A 20,237-nucleotide genomic window follows, 5' to 3' on the forward strand; every position below is an offset into this window, starting at 1 on the left:
ATGAATAGAACTTTCAGTACCCCACTTTAAATAATGAATACAACAAGTAGAGAAAGGATCAACAAGAAAATAAAGAATTTGACAACAGTACCAACCAAATAGAATTGAGAGCGATCTACAGAAACCTCCATCTATCAATATTAGAATACACATTCTTCTCAACTGTACATGGAACATTCTATAAGACAAACCATATATTGGTTCATAAAACAAGAATCAATGGATTTTATAACAGTGAAATAATGCAAAATATATTCTCTGACTATAATGGGATGAATTTGGAATCATATACAGAAGGAAATTTAGAAGCTAACAAGTGGAAATTAAACAACATACTCCTAAATAACTAATGGATCAAATAATTAAATTATATAATAGTTTGAAATTAAAAACAGTGGAAAAATTTGTGGTATGCACAGAAAATAGTGCTCAGAGGGAAATTTATAGCTCTAAATACCTACATCAAAAAAGATGGAAAAGAACCTATAACCTTTCTACTTTAAGAAACTAGAGAAAGAAAAATTAAACACAAGACAATATGAAATAGAACAGCAAAAACAATGAAGAAAAAGAACTAAATTTTTTTTTTTTTAAAAAAGATCAAGAACATGAACAAACTAAAGTTAAAAAAAATCGAATTACCACATTTAGGAGTAGATGTGTGGACATTAGCCCTGATCTTACAGAAATTGGTAAGAGAATAGTATGAACACTTCTAAGCTACACATTACTAGACCAGCCAGATGGAATAGATGCATAGTGAAATGTATGGGGAAGGGCATGGAACTTCCATGCCCCCTCTGAGCATACTACTCCCCTCAAATCTGTATGTGTTCACCAACCTGGAAACTCTTTGAATTCCATCCTTTCTGGTTTTAATGGAAGCTTCATTACATAAGCATGTTGATTAAATCACTCACTATTGGAAGTTGATTCAACCACCAACCACTCTCCCTTTCCCTGCCATAGGGAAGGGTGGTAGGACCCCAATTTTCTAATCACATGGTTTGCTCCATGGGCAATGAGTCCCAGTTCTTAGGTGTTTTCCAAAAGTTGTTTCATTAAATTAATACAGATACTGTTATTGCTCTAATCACTTTGCAAATTCCAAGTCTTTGGGGAGCTCTGTGCCAGAAACAGATAAAAACCAAGTATCTATTTCTAATTATAAATTGCAGTATTACAGGTATCATGAAAATGTTCAGGAATTAGTGGTGATTGTGCAACATTGTGAACATACTAAAAACCAATGAATCACCCAAATTAATGTAGATAAAATAGTGAGTTTTATGTTACATATAAATTTAACTCAATAAAAAACACTTTAAGAGAATCAAATGGGGGGGCTCCTGGGTGGCTCAGTCGTTAAGTGTCTGCCTTTGGCTCAGGTCATAATCCCAGGGTCCTGGGTTCGAGCCCCACATCAGGCTCCCTGCTCAGCAGGAAGCCTGCTTCTCCCTCTCCCACTCCCCCTGCTTGTGTTCCCTCTCTCGCTGTGTCTCTGTCAAATAAATAAATCAAATCTTTAAAAAAAAAAAAAAGAGAATCAAATGGGTTTTAGTACTAAAAGATAGAGTAACAAATACAGCTAAATGAATAAGCTCACCAGTAGAATGGAAAGCTCAAAGGGGTCTATAAACATGCAGTTAGAACAACAGAATTACATAATCTGAACAAAAAGAAAGAAAAAAGAACAACTGATTGGAGCTTCAGGCAATTACAGGACTACAAGAAAAAAAAAATCTATCAATCATACCATCTGAGTCCCAGAAGATTAGGCTGAAAGAATAAAAAAATAATTTGGCCCTAATTTGGCCAAAGACATAAACCTAAAATTCAAAAAACTGAACAAACCTCAAACAGGATAAACCTAAATAAATCAATGTCAATAGACGACATAGTTAATAATCTTGTAAAAACTGAAGACTAAGAAATTCTCTTGAAAGCAGCCAGTGGGAAACAACTCTTTATCAACTGAGGTAAAACAATTAAGATCTGGCCAGATTTCACAACAGAATTTATGGAAATTATGGATGTAGAAGGAAATAAAATGGCATTTTTATTAGGCTAAAAAGAAGAACTGTCAACACAGAATCCTTTATTTAGCAAAAATATCTTTTGAGCATGAGTGAAAAATCAAGATACTCTCTCAGATGAAGGAAAACAGATTTTTTTTTTTGTAGGCCAACATACCTACCCTAAGGAATGTCTAACAGAAGTTCTCTAAACACAATGGAAACAATAAAAAGAAATTTTGTAATATTAGGTAGGAAGAAGTGGCAATAGAAACAGAAAAAAATATATATATGGGAATTCAAAAGATTTTCCTTCTCTTGAGATTTCAAAATCATGTTTCAAGCAAAAATTATAATATTAATATGGTCTTTTTGCACAGTAAATATTTACACCATTTTGATTATAAATGGGAGAAGGCAAAAGGATATAGAGACTTCAGTCAAATTGGTAAAATGTTAACAGCATGGATTTTTCTGTTATTTTTATGTAACAATCTTAGAGCAAACACAAAAGAGCCATATAAAGAAATACACAGGGGCACCTGGGTGGCTCAGTCATTAAGTGTCTGCCTTCGGCTCAGGTCATGATCCCAGGGGCTCAGGTCATGACTCCAGGGTCCTGAGATCGAGCCCCACATCAGGCTCCCTGCTCAGTGGGAAGCCTGCTTCTCCCACTCCCACTCCCCCTGCTGTGTTCCCTCTCTTGCTATGTCTGTCTCTGTCAAATAAATAAATAAAATCTTAAAAGAAATACACTAAAAAATACTAGAGATAAACATTTTTTAGAATTCCATTTTTAAGTGACCTTCAGAAAAGCAGAAAAAAGAAAAGAAAAATACAGAAATATTAAACAGAAAAAAGAAAACAGACTTAAATATTATTATAGAATAATAGTAAATGTAAATTGTTTAAATATTGAAAAGAGATCAACAAGTGGAAAAAAGCACATCACCTAATAATGTGTAGACAAAGTCATTTCAAGTATAATGGTATAAATAGGGTGAAAATAAATGATAGAAAAATATACACTATAAAATCATTAATCAAAGGTAAATAGGAGTGGCTATGTTAAAATTAGATAAAATTTACTTCACAACAAAGAAAATTACCAAGGACAGAGAGGGTAAATTTTATAATGATGAAAGCCCATCAAGTAGATAGAGCAATCTTAAAGCAATGAGCAACAGACCTATAAAAAGGAAAAGGAAAAAAGAGATGAATCCAGAATTCTACTTGGAGACATCAACATCTCTCTTACAATACTTTATAAAGAGGAAATTAGCAAGGATTATATGAAAGAAGTACAACCAACAGGATCTACTCAACCTTTAAAGAATAGTCCCCCAAACAATAGTAGAATGCACATAATATTTATCTGTCCATGGAATATATCCAAGATAGAACATATCTTAATCATAAAACAAACCTTAACTAATTTTTTTTTTAAAGATTTATTTCAGAGAGAGAGAGAGAGCCCAAGTGAGCGAGAGCACATGGGGATAAGGGGCAAAGGAAAAGAGGACCCTAAGCAGAATCTCCACTGAGCACAGAGCCCTACAGGGGGCTCAATCTCACAACCCTGAGATCATGACCTGAGCCAAAATCAGGAGTTGGACGCTCAACCAATTGAACCACTCAGGCCCCCAACCTTAACTAATTTTTAAAGAATTGCAATCAGACAAATTATGTTTCCTAACTGCATTGAATGCAAAATAGAAAATAACATAAAGACAACAAGAAAATCTTCAAATACATGGAAAACTAATGATACACTTTAAAATAATACATAGGTCAGAGAGGAATTTACAGAGAAAGTAAAAAATCATGCATAGAACTAAATGAAAAATAGAGAATATCAAAATATGAAGGACACAGCTATCTCATATCTGAGAGGGAAATTTATATAACTAAAAATTTACATTAGAAAAACAGGAAAGACCTTAAAACAATAACCTAATTACCTTCCTCAAGAGACTAGAATACAGAAAAGCAAAGCAAATCTAATGCAGGCATGAGGAAGGACATAAAGAAAAGCAGAAATCAATAAAATGAAGCCAGCAAAACAAAGAATCAATGAATCAAAAGGTTATTTCTTCAATAAATATCAGTGAAATTGATAAACCTCTAGAAAGACTGACAAATGTAAGAAGAGTGAAGATATAAATCTCAGATTTAGAAAAAGAATAGGAGATATCATAACAGATCCTATAGCCATTTCAATTCCTTGGAAATGACAAATTTCCAAAAATTAATCAAAATGAAGTAGACAATCTGAATAGACCTGTTACCTCTAAGGAAATTGAATTTGTAATAAGAAATCTTCCAAGTAGAAATATCTAAGTCCAAATGATTTTGCTGGAGAATTCACACAAGCATTCAAAAAATAAACATCGCTAACTTTGCAGGACAATATATCAAAATACAAATGTCAGTTGCATTTCTACAGTCTTAACAGATACATGGAAACAAAATTATACAGAATCTGTGTCATGAAAATTCTATAATATAGTCTAAAGAAATCAAAGAAGCTTTTTATCAATGGCTAGATGCACTCCATCATGGACTGAAAAATTCAAGACTAGTGATCTCAATTATCCCCAAGTTTACCTATAAGTTTAATGTAATTTTTATCAAATCTCAGAAATAGTTTTTTAGACATAGACAAACTTATTTCCTTTTTTCTTCCATTTTTTATTTAAATTCTAGTCAGTTAACATACAGTGTTATATTAGTTTTAGGTGTAGAATATAGTGATTCCACATTTCCGTACAACAACCACTGCTCATCACAAGTGCCCTCCTTAATGTCCATCACCCAGTTACCTCACCCCCCCAAGCCTCCCCTCCAGCAACCCTCAGTTTGTTCTCTGTAGTTAAGAGTCTCTTTTATGGTCTGCTTCCCTCTTTTTTTTTTTTTCTTTCTCCTATGTTCATCTGTTTTGTGTCTTAAATTCCACATATGAGTGAAATCCTATGGTATTTGTCTTTCTCTGACTGACTTATTTCACTTAGCATAATACCCTCTAGTTCCATCCACATCATTGCAAATGGCAAGATTTCATTCTTTTTTTATGGCTAATATTCCATTATATACACACACACACACACACACACACACACACACATCACATCTTATTTATCCATTCATCAGTAGATGGACATTTGGGCTCTTACCATAATTTGGCTAGTGTTGCTGCTTTAAACATTGGGGAGCATGTGCCCCTTCAAATCAGTATTTTTGTATCCTTTGGGTAATTACCTAGTAGTTCAGTGACAGAGTGGTAGGGTAGTTCTGTTTTTAACTTTTTGAGGGACCTCCATACTGTTTTCCAGAGTGGTTGCACCAGTTTGCATTTTCACCAACAATGTGAGAGGTTCTCTTCTGCATCCTTGCCAACATATGTTGTTTCCTGAGTTGTTCATTTTAGCCATTCTGACTGGTGTGAGGTGGTATCTAATTGTGGTTTTGATTTCTATTTTCTCTATTGATCAATGATGTTGAGCATCTTTTCCTGTGTTTGTTAGCCATCTGTATGTCTTTGGGAAAATGCCTCTTTGTGTCTCACAAACTTATTTTAAAATGTATGTGCAAAGTACAGATGATAGAATTTTTCAAAAAAAATTTTAGAAAAGAATATAATGGGAGAAATTTCTCTATCCAGCATTAAGGCTTATTATATAACTACAGTAATCAAGACAATGTGGTATTTCTGGAGAAATAGACAAAAAGACTAAAGGAAAAAAATTAGAGAACCCCAAAATTTACCAACATAAATATGTCCAACTGATTTTTTTTTAACAAGGATTAAAAAGCAGTTCAGTTAAAAAAAAGTTCACCTTTTCAAAAAACAATCCTGAAACAATCAGATATCCAAATGAATCTCAACCTTAACTTCATACTTTGTACACAATTTAAATAATATTTAGGGGTACATGGGTGGCTCGGTCAGTTAATCATCTGACTCTTGATTTCAGCTCAGATCATGATCTCAGGGTTGTGAGATCAAGTCCTGTGTCAGGCTCCACAATGGCATGGAGCCTGCTTAAGATTCTCACCCTCTCTCTGTGCCCCCTCACATGCTGTAAATAAATAATTACAATATAATATAATATTTTTAAAGGGTAAAACATTTAGATAAAAACTCAAGAAAAATCTTTGTGACCTAGGGCTAGGTAAAGAGTTCTTAGAATTCAAACAAGAAGCACAATCCCTGAAAGAAAAAGTTGATGAACCACATCAAAATTTAAAACTTGGGGGTGCCTAAGTGGCTCAGTCAGTTAAGCATCCAACTCTTGATATCAGGTCAGATCTTGATCTCAGGGTTGTGAGTTCAAGCCCCAAGTTTAAGTAGGCTCCAAGTACGGAGCCTTAAAAAAAAATAATAATAAATTTAAAACTTTGCCTTGGTAAAGGCTGTGTAAGGAGGATTAAAAAAAAGAAAGAAAAAAAGAAAGAAAAAAGCCAGAATACTGAGAAAGTTAAATTTCCAAATTTGACAAATGACTTCTACCTAGAATATTTAAATTAATAGACTTAGTTGGTGGGGGAGGGAAAAAATGGACAAAATACATGTACAGACATTTCACTGAAGTGGATATATTTATCCACACACACACATACACTAATATATATATATAAATTAGTGCCCTATATGGGTGCCCTATATTATACACATACACACACATGCACACATATAAATCACCCATAAAATATGTTTTATTAGCCAGTAAGGAAAGTTTAGTTAAGACCAAAATGAAATATCAATAGCTCCTATCAAAACCCCTCAAGTAAAAATAAATTGTACCAATACCAAATACCAAATGCTGGTAAAAATGTGGGGAAAATGCATCATTCACTCCCTGCTTCAAGAAATGTTAAGTGATCCAGCCATTCTAAAATTCACTTGGCAATTTCTTAAAATATCTAAATATGCACTTCCCATATAATCCAGCAATTGTAATGTTTGGCATTAATTTCTATTAAATGAGATCTTATGTTCATACAAAATCTGCATACAAATGTTTATAGCAGTTTTGGTCATTTGCAGTAGTCACAAACTGGTACCTTTAATATGTGAATTGTTAAACAAACGGTGGTACATCCATTTCATGGAATATGACTTATCATTAAAGACACTATTGATACACATAACATCTTAGATCCAGTCCAACAATTATCTTGAGCATAAAAAGTCAATCTTAAATGGTTACAAGCTATATGATTCTACTTATCAGCATTCTTGAAATGACAAAATTAGAATGATGAAAACAGATTCGTTGTTGCCGGGGTTGAGGTAGTAATAGGCACAGGTGGCTGTGACTCTAAGAGAGCAACATGTGGGATCCTTGTGATGAAACTGTTCTGCATCTTGATTCACATAGTGGTGACATGAATGTAAACATTCAATAAAATAGCAAATAACTAAACACACATACATGCACAAAGTTAGTGCATGTAAAACTGGTGGACCTGAATAAGGTAAAAATATTTTCTAATGCTAATATCCTTGTTATGATTTATAGTTTAATTAAGAAAGATGTTTCCATCTTGGGAAAATTGGATAAAGAATATAGGGACCTCTCTGTTATAACTATGTGTGAATCTATAATATCCCAAAATAAAAAGCTAGAGAAAGAGAAATAAAAGTTATAGCAACAAAATAGTTTATTTAGGGATCATAAGAAAATGTAAAGAGGAAATAGATTTTATAATAAGAAAAAAAGAATACTATTTCTAAAAAAGTTATATACTTCTTTAAAGTACATGGACACACATCTCAATTTTTTTTTTAATTTATACCACTGTAGACTAGATTGTTGAAAGCATTGTTCTGTGAAGTTATTTTATCTGAAAAAAAAAAAAAGCGTATTCCTTTTATAATCTGATCCTATTTGCAGGAAATGTTAAGGTGTTATATTTGAATCATACTATTTCAAACTAAAAAGAATATCTCTATTAGTACCTAACATCCTGATTCCTTAGTGCTTAAATTGGAAGGCTTGAAAATGTTTTAATTGAATTCTTAAAATGTACCAGTTTCCACCAGCATGAAATAACTTTCTAAGATATTCTATTCAAGCCATCAGTACATTTAATGCAATCTCTATCAGGATTCCAATGGCATTTTTACAGAAGTAGAAAAATAATCCTAAAATTCATATGGAACTATTAAAGACCCCAAATAGACAAAGCAATCCTGGGAAGAAAGAACTAGAGACATCAAAGTCCTGATTTTAAACTATATTAAAAATCTCTTGTAATCAAAACATTATCATACTGGCACAAAAACAGACACATAGACCAATCGAACACAATTAAGAACTTGGAAATAAACCCATACAAAAATGGTCAACTAGTATTTGGCAAGGGAGCCAAAAATATTCAATGGAAAAAAGATGGTCTCTACAACAAATGGTGCTGGGAAAATTAGACATTTACATGTTAAAAGAAAATGAAATTAGACCCCTATCTTTCACCATCATGAACTCAAGAAGGATTAAAGACTTAGAAGAAAACCTAGAAATAAAGCTCCTTGACATGGTTCTTGGCACCAGTTTTTTGGATATGACATCTAAAGCACAAGCAACAACATAAAAAAGAAAAAAACTAAAACAACAAGTGGGACTACATCAAACTAGAAGGCTCTGCACAGCAAAGGAAGTCATCAAGAAAATGAAAAGAACCTATGGACTGGGGAAAATATTTACAAACCGCATATGTGATAAGGGGTTAATATGCAAAATATGTAAAGAACTCCTACAACTCAATAGCAAAATATATATATATATATATATATATATATATATAATTTAAAATGGGCAAAGGCCTTGAATAGATATTTTTTCCATAGAAGATATTCAAATGGTAAACAAGTATGTGAAAAGATGTTCAACATCATTAATCACAAGAAAAATGTAAATCAAAACCATAATGGTAGAAGATATCACCTCATAACTGTTAGAATGGCTAGTATCAAAAAGACAAAGAAAACAAATATTGGCAAGAATATGGAGAAAGGGAACCTTGTGTACTTTTGGTGGGAACCTCAGTTGGTTATAGCCACTATGGCAAACAGTATGGTAATTTCTCAATAAATCAGAAAAAGAACTGCTCTATGATTCTGCAGTTCTACTTCTGGGTATTTATCTGGAGAAAATGCAATTACTACGTTGAAGAGGTATCTGCCATCTCCTTGTTAATGGCAGCATTATTTACAATAGCCGAGATATGGAAACAACATAAGTGTCCGTTGATGGATGAATGGATAATGCAATTATAATGCAATCGTAGGGTGTGTATTTTCACACACACATACACACACACAGGCATACACACACAATGGAATACTATTCAGCCATAAAAAATGGTAATCCTGCCATTTGTGATAATATGGATTGATCTTGAGGGCATTATGCTAAGTGAAATAAGACCAAAAAAGACAAATACATAATGTCCACTTAGATATGGAAGCTAGCAAAACCAAACTTATGGAAAAAGGGACCAGAGTTGTGGTTGAACACATGATAAGCACTCCATATTCTACAACCATAAGTCAAATAGATCTGAATTCAACTACTTTTGTGTGAGAGAGGAACTCATCCTCTTCTCTATCCTCTTAGGGTCATTTTTAATCTTTCAACTCAATGTATATTTCTTATTACTTTCTACATGCCAGACATTGTGTTAGGCACATAAACAAATATTATAAATAGAAAAGTATGGTTCCAATCTCAAGATATTTAGAAATTACGAAGGAAGAGAAACGCTGCACAAGTATTTACAGTAAAGTATGGTAAATGTTCTAAGATAAGGAGCCCTCTTGCTCTTAGGTTGATTTACTCTTCAGTCTGATGCCAATCCTTGATCTTAAATCCATTATTTGTAAATAAATACCATATTGAATCAGCATGGTAGTTAAAGACAACCTGGTGATAATCCACCTGATCTCTTTTGAAAATTCCGTCCCAGAAAAAAATATAAAGAAAAACCACAACAACACTCAATTTTTAGCTTAATTATTTCTTTTGATGGTTCTTTTTCTGATCTTTGTTGAAAATCAAATTTAAGGCCACAGAGACATATATAGTCCATTTATTGTCGATCTTCAAAAGAAATGTAGAACCTACACTCTCTTTTCCTCATTGTGTTCCTAAGATTGGTTTCCTGAATAAACTGTTTGGTGGGGTAAACTTCAGGCTCCTTTTTTTTTTTTTATTGCATATTCACATATTAGTTTCTAGGAATACATGTTTTTGGATTCTTGTTATTAGTAAGGCAGGCACTAGTGACAAAGATATAAATGAGATGGATATTATGGAGATATTATGTATTTATTACTTAATCCTTCTCTATTTTTTTATTGTTTAATCTTTATAATGTCCCCAAGTTTTTATATTTTTCCTGTTCCTTATGACAAAACTAAGGCTATATTACTTAGCTTAAAGTACAATAATACATTAACAAAATATCAGAGTAAGAAAATTTCTAGCATAAAAAGTACTCTATTAACAAATGATTAAAAAACAGTTCTGTCTGATGTAAAGATCTTGGTACACTAAATGGCCCTGACAGCTTTCTAGTCTGAAATAAAGATGTATGCTTTGAAATTTGAAAATTCTCAAATACAGGAAATCAAATCTTTTCTGGTGCAGTTTTATAGTAATTTCAACTATATGTTTGGTTTGAGACTTGAATTCAAATACTAGTTATAATTTTATATCAGCTACTTCACGTTCCTCCTTAACACAAAGGTAAGTGAAGAATTGCCACTTGGGGCAGAGTGACTTGTACGAGGATAGAATTCATTTGATGTATTTGGAACTAACATAAAAACCAATTTGTTAAGAGAAGAGTAAATTGGAAGATAAATTTTTCCCTTTTTGTTTTTGAGGATACAATGATTTTTGGCAACTCTGTTAATCTAATTATCTCCCACACAGGATTTTGAGAGCAGTAAATAATTTGGGAGATGTCATTTTTTTGCAATGTGATTCTATATAATTTACTCATTCATTCATTTTTTCAGTATAGGAGGTGAGGAGTCATTTTTACCAAGTTCTCCTAATTGTTACATGTATTCATTCAGATCGCTCCAACCTGAATGTTTACAAATTAGGAAAATAACCTGCTGACATATTCTAGTATTTCTATCTAACTTCCTTATGATACTTAATGCTATTCCAACAACTTCATTGCTTTGTAACATCTTTTTCTGACTAAACAAATGTCCTAGCATATCATCCTGAAAACTCAGATTCCCATTTCACAATTCATATGATTCACTCACTTAAATACATATTGATCACTTTATATGTGATGTGCTGGGGAAGGGTCTACAGATGCATTTATGCCCCTTGCTTCAATGTCATTTTTTACAACTTGAGGTAAAATTCTATCTTCCTGGTTTGCACATACTCTGCCTCCTAGACTATAGCAACTTTGATATAGTGAAGATAAAATTTAATAAATAAAAGCATGAGTGAACATTTCTTTCCCAGGATTAAAACCTGGGAACCATAGGATTGAACCATAGAAATCACCACCTCCTTAATGCAGGAGATTCTCCTTAATGCAAGGGAAGGGTTAGCTGTGATCTTAGAAAACCCCAACTCTCCCAAGGCCTCCTAACCCTATCTGTCTGTGGGTAACTGTCTTAGGCAGTTTGTAGAATGTTTTCATATTGACAACAGTTTTAGAATGTCTGAGCATTCAGAGGTAGAGCTTCCTATGGATTTTGGAAGTTAAAGTGTACTTAAAAAAAATGATCACCTCTTTTACCAGGTGTCCGTGGCTCCAGCAGGATTTAGAAGTGGCTCTTTGGGGAAGTAGGGATTAGGCTCATCTGAGATTGCTTGTGGCTGTAATAGATGCTGCTCTAATAATCAGGATGTTAGCCCCAGTGTTCTGGACATGTTCCAGTTCTGTAATTACTTCTGCCTACCTACTTTCCTCCCTGAAGTTTCAAAGGAATTATTTTCTCTGCTTTTTCTGGAAAGCAAATAAAGAAGCTAAAAAGGCCATATTCAGTTAAAGCAATACTACAATAATCTAATATATACTTACTGAAATTTTAAGAATAAAGTGACTACACAATTCCTTGTCAAAAGATTTAATTATGTGCTCCAAATAGGTCTTTACTCATATAAAGATAATTAGAAACAGACATATTCCAACCAATATAAAGTACACATGGGAATGTGAAATTTGAATTTAAATGTTCTGAGTACAGTTTTGAGAAATATAATCAGCAAACCCAATTTTAACTTTTCCTTCAGACCATGAGCCTGTATTCCACTCAGTTTTTTTTTTTAAAAGATTTTATTTATTTATTCATGAGAGACAGAGAGAGAGAGAGGCAGAGGGAGAAGCAGGCTCCCAAGGAGCAGAGAGCCCGACGCGGGACTCGATCCCAGGACCCTGGGATCATGACCTGAGCCGAAGGCAGACGCTTAACCATCTGAGCCACCCAGGCGCCCTGTATTCCTCGCAGTTTTAATGTTTAACTATTAACTCATGACTCTGAAGCCTAAATTGACATGTCCTTTAGAGTTGTTCACCAGTGCCTTAAAAATCTCATTGATATTAGTGACAAAGTTGTTATAGTCTATAGGTGAATTAACAGATTTTAAACATTGTTGGAACATGGCCAATTAATTTTATTCCTCAATATGAAAAGAACCCCAGATTTGCAAGAGAGCTTTGATATTGCCCTAAGCCTATTCTTCTGAGGAATTGAGAACTTAAATAGTTGAATTATAAAAACAGTAGAAAAAAGAATAGTTGTTCAGGAACATAAAATTTTTTACATTTTGAGTTAGCAATTTACTAGGTGGAAACCCAATGTAGTTTAGCAATTAAAGTTATGTTTGTTATATATTATTTTTATTAACCTCCTGTTGTGACATCAATAAAACCATAGCAAGAATAATATCATAAAACTTTGCAAAAAGCAATTTTTTTCTCATGTTAACATAAATGTGACCATCTAGAAATGGATGTGCTATTCTGCTACCATCTTATTCTTACAATGCTTGCTATTCTGAAAAAAATTATTTCTTGCTACTAAACTTCTCAGCAATGTGACAAGTGTACTTTAGAAATAATAAGTTATAGAATAATTTGGGAAGCACTGCAACAGTACTGCCTGAAGATCACTTGAAGGAATTTAGGAAGAAAGGTCATAGCTACAGAAGAGTGGCTTTGGACCACTGTCTGTCACTATTGGGTTAATGGTGTCTTTTCTCTGAACATTGTTTGGTTGTATCGTAGGTTAAAAATTTTGTTCCCAATGCAGAAGACTCAATAACATTATGTCTTTATTATTCTCTTGCATGTAGAACTTGAAATAGGGAGTAAAAATATTTCACAGATAACTATTATTTTCACCTTACAAGGTCTATTCTTCCATTCGCTTGGCATACCTGAATTATTTCAGAGCCAGAATTTCTGTGTCTTCAATTCATCTTTTTATTGAAATGCTGACTAATCCAGCACATCCATTGCTTTCAAATATCTATTAGGTACTATAGAGCTTAATATTTGGGGTATTAATATGTATGTTAATATCTAAATATTATAAATATCATTTTCAGATATGGGAATTAAGACCCTTACTAAAATGATTTGGCCATATTCAGAGCTAAATAGAGTCTGTCAAAGGACATTGAGCAAATCTCTCAGATTTTTAAAGTAAAATAAATTTCATCAAAATGGTGATGTGGGAGATGAAGAAATATCTACATTATAGCAGAAGATCAAAATACATTAGATTTCCATTATGTTATTAGTACAGATATATTTATACTGCATAAAGTAAAATACACCAGTAGTAATAGCTCGTTCACTTATTTATTCAAGAATGCATCCTACTTTACTAAGTGAAGTTTGGAGATACAAATGAGTATAATGTAATATACTGGTCACAGTCCACCTGCTATGAATCTTAACTGTGCCTACTACAGATAGTAGTGTTTTAAGCTTGTGCAAACCAGTACTCTGATGCTCAGGAGGGAGTTGAACTAGATCACTCTTCCAAGATCTGAGATATTACAACTATCTAGAAGATAAATCTTCATTTATTTAAAATACATAAACATTTTAGACACAAGGGGCCAATTTTATGCATTTGTTTTGTCAACTTATCAACTGCAGGTAACTGGAAATACTTTATGCTTTACTTTGGAGTCATTTAAAATAAGTGTTTCCCCCTATGTTTACCTTTTATTTTTTACTTTGCATATACCTGGAGTACAGAATACACATTATGTATAGTAAATCTTTACTCACTAATTTAAAAAAATAATCATATAGTTCTCCTTAAATTTATGTGGAATGTAAAGGACCTAGAATCGTGAAAAATTTTTATAAAAGATGAAAAGTAAAAGGACTAACACTACCTTATTTCAAGACTTATTATAATGGTACAGTAATTAAGGAGAAAGGAATGGACATACTGACCAATAAATAGGTCAACAGAACACAATATAAAGACTTCAGAATCATTCTCACACATTAAAAAAAAAAAAAGCTATTTTTGACAAAAAAGTTTAAAAGCACTTCTGTACCCGAAATGATTGATATCCAGATACCAAAAAAAAAAAAAAATCCACCTTAGATCCTTATATCTCATACTGTGTATGAAAACTAACTCAAATGAATAATGGATCAAAATTAAAACCTACAACTATAAAATTTCCAGAAAAAAAAGCAATGAGGGCTACCTGGGTGGCTCAGTCAGTTAAGCTTCCGACTTGTGATTTTGGCTCAGGTCAAGATCTAATGGGTGGTCAGATCAAGCTCCATATCTGTCCCCCTACCCCCACCCCACTCAGCCCACTCAGCCAGGAGTCTGCTTGAGATTCTCTCCCTCTGCCCCTCCCCCTACTTGCATGCTCTCAAATTATAAATCTTTTTTTTTTAAAAAAGGAATGAGAAAAAAAATTTTTTTTAAGATTTTATTTATTTATTTGACAGAGAGAGAGAGAGATAGCAAGAGCAGGAACACAAGCAGGGGGAGCAGGAGAGGGAGAAGCAGGCTTCCCACTGAGCAGGGAACCCCATGTGGGACTCGATCCCAGGACCCTGGGATCATGACCTGAGCCGAAGGCAGACGCTTAACGACTGAGCCACTCAGGCACCCCAAGAATGAGAAAATTTTTAACAGTTATAGAAAACATTTTTAAAGATATGATCCAAAAAAAGCTATGATACCAAAAGAAAGGTCCATAAGAGAATAATAAATTGGACTTTATTAAAATTAAGTCTTTTGAAAAACACTGTAAAAATAATCAACAAAGTTGTTGACTGGGAGACAACTGTTACAAATCCTACTTCTGATAAAGGGTTATATCTAGAAATCTCAAAATAAGCCAGTTTAAAATAAATGGGTAAAAGATTTGAGCAAATCCTTTAAAGGGTTTAGCAGTCTCTTTAATTGTAGATGGTTTCTTGGGCATATACATCTGTCAGAACTTATAAAATTGTACACTTTAAATGTGTGCAATTATACTTCAATGGTCTTTTTAAAAAAATTTATGTGAGGGGCACCGAGGTGGCTCAGTCAGTTAAGCATCTGCCTTCAGCTCAGGTCATGATCCCATCCATGGTTCTGGGATCAAGCCCTGCATCAGGCTCCCTGCTCAGCTGGGCGTCTGCTTCTCCCTTTCTTCCTGGCTTGTGCTCTCTCTCACTATCTCTGTCTCTCTCAAATAAATAAAATCTTTAAAAAATAAAAAAATAAAAAAAAATTTACATGAGAAAGATAATTCAAATCGTTACACGTGAGTTCCTTGCAATAATATTACAAGTGAAAAATACACACTGGTGAAAAACTAGAGGAAATATTATATAAACACACATACACAGACACACACACACATATATGTACACATTTAGGGAAATTAGTAATGCAGAAAGAATGGAAAAGATTTGGGGTAAGGCTTAAAGGACAATATAAATATAGGGCAAAATGGCGATAGAATGGGAGAGGAAGACAGAAGTAGAAATAAACATATTTAATTAGCACTATATTATGAATTTAAAAGAAGGAAAACAATTTCATTAACCTCTTATTTGTTTTGTTGGAATTTGATCACTGCATATTGTAACTGGTCAAATAATATTGCTTATGGTCTCTAGAGTTTGGACAGTTTTAATTGCACACTGGAAAACAAATATGTTTACGCTTTGCAGTGTGAGTAGTGTTTAAATAGAGGGAAAGGAAACATCTGGGGTATTATAAAATAAGCATGACTACAAAATTAATCAACTGCCATCTTTAATTATTATAAGGCTGACTGACTTTCTAAGAGCAGGGCATTTTCCTTATTTGGACATTGGCATTAAAATGTTTTAGGTATATTACTGCATCACGCTGACACTAACAGTTTGCCTTATTAAAAAATATATTGTACTGTGAAGGAATACTGAGAAAGAATGGTCAGAGGCCAGTTTGTATACCTCCCTTTCCTTCTACCAGTTAATATTTCATTCTACGTGTAACAACTAAATGTTAAAGAGAACAGGTTTTTCTGTTTATTTTTATATGATGTGATAGGGTATGATATATTATATTAATTATAATTATGTTCCCCCACCTAGAATATTCTCTTTGAAGATTTTATTTCTGAGCTTTTCCCCCAAGACCTCTTTGCTTGTTCAAATTGTATATATTGTACAGGATTCAGCATAAGCATTATCTCTTCTAAAAACATTCCCAAATCCCAAGGCTGGCTTTAGTTCCCCTTCTGTTTGTTAAATGTTATCTCCTGTTTACCACTTCAACTGTATGTAGTCTACTACAATGATTATCTGTTACCTCTTCTTTCTCCTCCATTGGGCCAACCTGAACCAATAACCATGAATCCTTCACTTGTATTCAAGTACATGCACTGAAACTCTTAAGCATCTCACACATACGTGATTGAAATCATGGGGTTCAGTGTCCTTTTTTCCAAAGTCTCACTGAGAAAATACAGTGGAAAGATAAAATTTAAATAAATATATAGCATACCAATAATTAGGAAGGGTAAGTTGACGAGTTGCTTTGAAGAATTATGGAAATTAAAGAGCTCTTTTGTTCAAATAAACAGCAAAACTAAATACAGCCATATATATCTGCAAGTTGATGTGGAAGGGCTACTGAAGAAATGCATATTGATCTTGGCAAGATATTTCCAGCCATTAGCTGGAGTGTGCTGTATCGTATCCCAAATGGTAACTCGCTGGGCCAATCCTCTGCCTTCAATACAAAAACAGCTCTATTTACAGTTTGGTCATAGGTTAAGAATAGCTAGTAAGACAAATTTTCTACAAAAAATTAAAAAAAATTGTGTATGGTGTCCCTAGAAAGTATGATAAAGCTACTAAGAAAAGCAAGATGATATTTTTGTTTTCTTTAGTCTATCCTAAATGATGCATACGGCTCACAGACTAAAGCACATCCTACCCCCGCCATCATGCTCAGGACTTTTCCATTCCCAGCTGCACTTCCTGCCAGACAAACAGTGGTAGCTGTAAGGAAACCCATTCATTTCTAATACTGATAATTTGTTATTACTAATTATTACCAAGCATCATTATTTATGTGAATGGACAATGAATTATCACTAAATACATGGAGAAATGGAGAGGGAAAGCAGAGATAACAAGTCAAATAAACAAACCAACTTTCAAGAAAACAAAGTAGAATAAATTATATCTAGTTTATATAATCTGAAGTTCCAGAAGAGTTTACATTTGTAAAACAAAAATAGGCTTATCTGAATAAAAGAACAGTTGTTCTTCCTTTCCATCTGTGTTATCACGAGATCTTGCCACTTTTTCTGTGCCTAGAACAGTGCTTGGTAATGCACGTACTATGTTTTTCTGCCCATCTGTGCTTCTAAATTCAAGGTAGTTAAAAGAATTAAGAAATATCACACTAAGTTCAACTGATAAAGAGTGGCAAAATCTAAGCATATAATATTCAACAAAGTACCCCATTCATCAATTATTAAGCACCCGTTGTGTGTCAAATACTTTTCTAGGTTCTGAGAATGCATCAGTATAGGAGAAAATAAATTATTTCCTTCAGGGGACTTATATTGTAGTGAAAGAAAACTGAAATCATCAAACAGTGGTGTATGTTCAAAGAATAAAAATAAGGTAGGTAATGGGAATAGAGTAAGGTAGTGTATTCGGATTGTGTTCTGGAGGAATCATATTTAGCATTGACTTGAAAACAAAGAAGTTGTGCACTATGAGTCAAGAGGTTTCTAGGCAGAAAGAACAGCCAGTGTAAAGATTGTAACAAAAATCATGTTCCTGTCATGTCCAAAGAATAAGGAGCTGAGTGAGCAATGGGGAGTGAAATAAAAGATGAATCAGAGAGGCCACCAGGGAAGGATTGTGTAGTACCTCCTAGCTATTGGCTTTCAAAATCCACTGTGGTAGGGCAAGAGAAGAAGCAGGAAGAACAGTCAGAAGGTCATGCAATAATCCTTCTGAAACCTGATACTCAGATTTTGGAAATATTATGAAAGAAAAGTTGACAGAATTGGATGTGCTGCCTGAAAGAAAGCACTTAAAAATTAATGTTACTTGTCTGTCATTCTTTGGTGTAATACCTAGCTACACAATTTAAGTATTGAAACTGCCCTGGGTGAAAGTAGGGCAAGGAGGCCGGGGCAAGGAAATGACAATAAAGATAGCTAACGTTTATTAAACATGCACTTTGTGCCAGAAAATTTCCAAATGCTTTTTATGCATCATACCATTAGATATTCACCTTAATTCTCTGAATACTGTCAATAATCACGGTTCCAGATAAAGCAACTTAATCTTATATGATATATCCCAAGCCCTAAGATAATACACCTAGTAGTTTGTGGAGGAAGAGGACATTAAACCAGCTGACTTCAGGCCCTAAACTCTTAAATAAAGTTGTATCAAGGGACTACCCTTCTTGTCATAGAATGCTACCAGTTAGGCACTTCACAAAGACACTCCTGTTTAATCATTAATAAGTGAATAGGAGTAAACCACTACTTAGTGAAGATATTAAATTTATCAAAAATCACAGAGACTTCAAACATTAATGAATACATTTTTGGTTTAAAGCAGTAGAGAGGATATCAATTGAACAGTTAAAGGAAAAGAGGGAGACTTCATATTCAGAAGTTTTGGGAAATTCTGGCATAATTTGTTTTCTTGATTACAAGAATTCTTATAATAGTTTCATGAGTATCGTTAAGGAGTTTTAACATCTAAAGTTCTTCAGACTTACTTAACCACACCCTTCCATTTAGAAATTCTGATTTTAAGTATTTTATATCACATTTTCTGTTACATAATACTTTAAGAATAATGACTGTTCCTATCAGCTAGGTCAGTGAAATTCCTTGGGAATTGGGTGTCTCTTGGAAGAGAATTTATAGACAGTCTATAGAAGAATTTCAACCACATCATTCTCCTTGGAAAGAAAGAGAAAAGAGTCCAAGTTGGCAAACAGTGGAGAGGGAAAAGAAACTTGCTATAATCCCCACCGTCAGTAGCAAGTATACAACATGATCAAATGTACCACATTCACTTCCTCTAGGAGATAAAATTTGGGAATTTTCACTAACTCATTCTTATTAGTCAGCAACTGGGTCACTCAATTACAAATATCTATCTTTATTGTTTGCATGAATTCAAATATTCCTTGAAAAGTATCTCAAGCCCTGAAAGATAAGTCACTTATTGGTAGATTTTGAGCTATTGGTATCTTTAACAAACAACCATTTTGATTCTATAAGCCACAACAGACAAAAACACATTTATAAAAAATTTTTTGGTTGCTATTTATGTTTATGAGATAGTAAGAATTCCACAGGCAGATGAATGAGATCTAGGATTGTTCAGCTACTAAAACAAGATGCTAATTTGTATCTACAACTAACTGATGATGTTAAAAACTGCTACAAAATGTATCAGGCTTTGCTATTTACTTACTGTGTGACATTACAGAGGTGACTAATAATAATAGTGCTTACCTGATAGGGCTTGTTATAAAGATGATTAATGATGAAGGAGGAGGAGGAAGAGGAAGAAAAGGAGGAGGGGGAGGGGAAGAGGAAAAGAACAAGAGGGGCAGCAATAACTTAGAAGACTCTGTGATATAGAGTAAGGGGTATGAGTCCTAGTTAAGTTTTGAAAATCATAATAAACCAATATACCACAGTAATAATATACTATAGACAAAGT

The sequence above is a fragment of the Leptonychotes weddellii genome, chromosome 14, assembly GCF_054177405.1.
Source record: "Leptonychotes weddellii isolate Sample4059 chromosome 14, ASM5417740v2, whole genome shotgun sequence".
Lineage (NCBI taxonomy): Eukaryota > Metazoa > Chordata > Mammalia > Carnivora > Phocidae > Leptonychotes > Leptonychotes weddellii.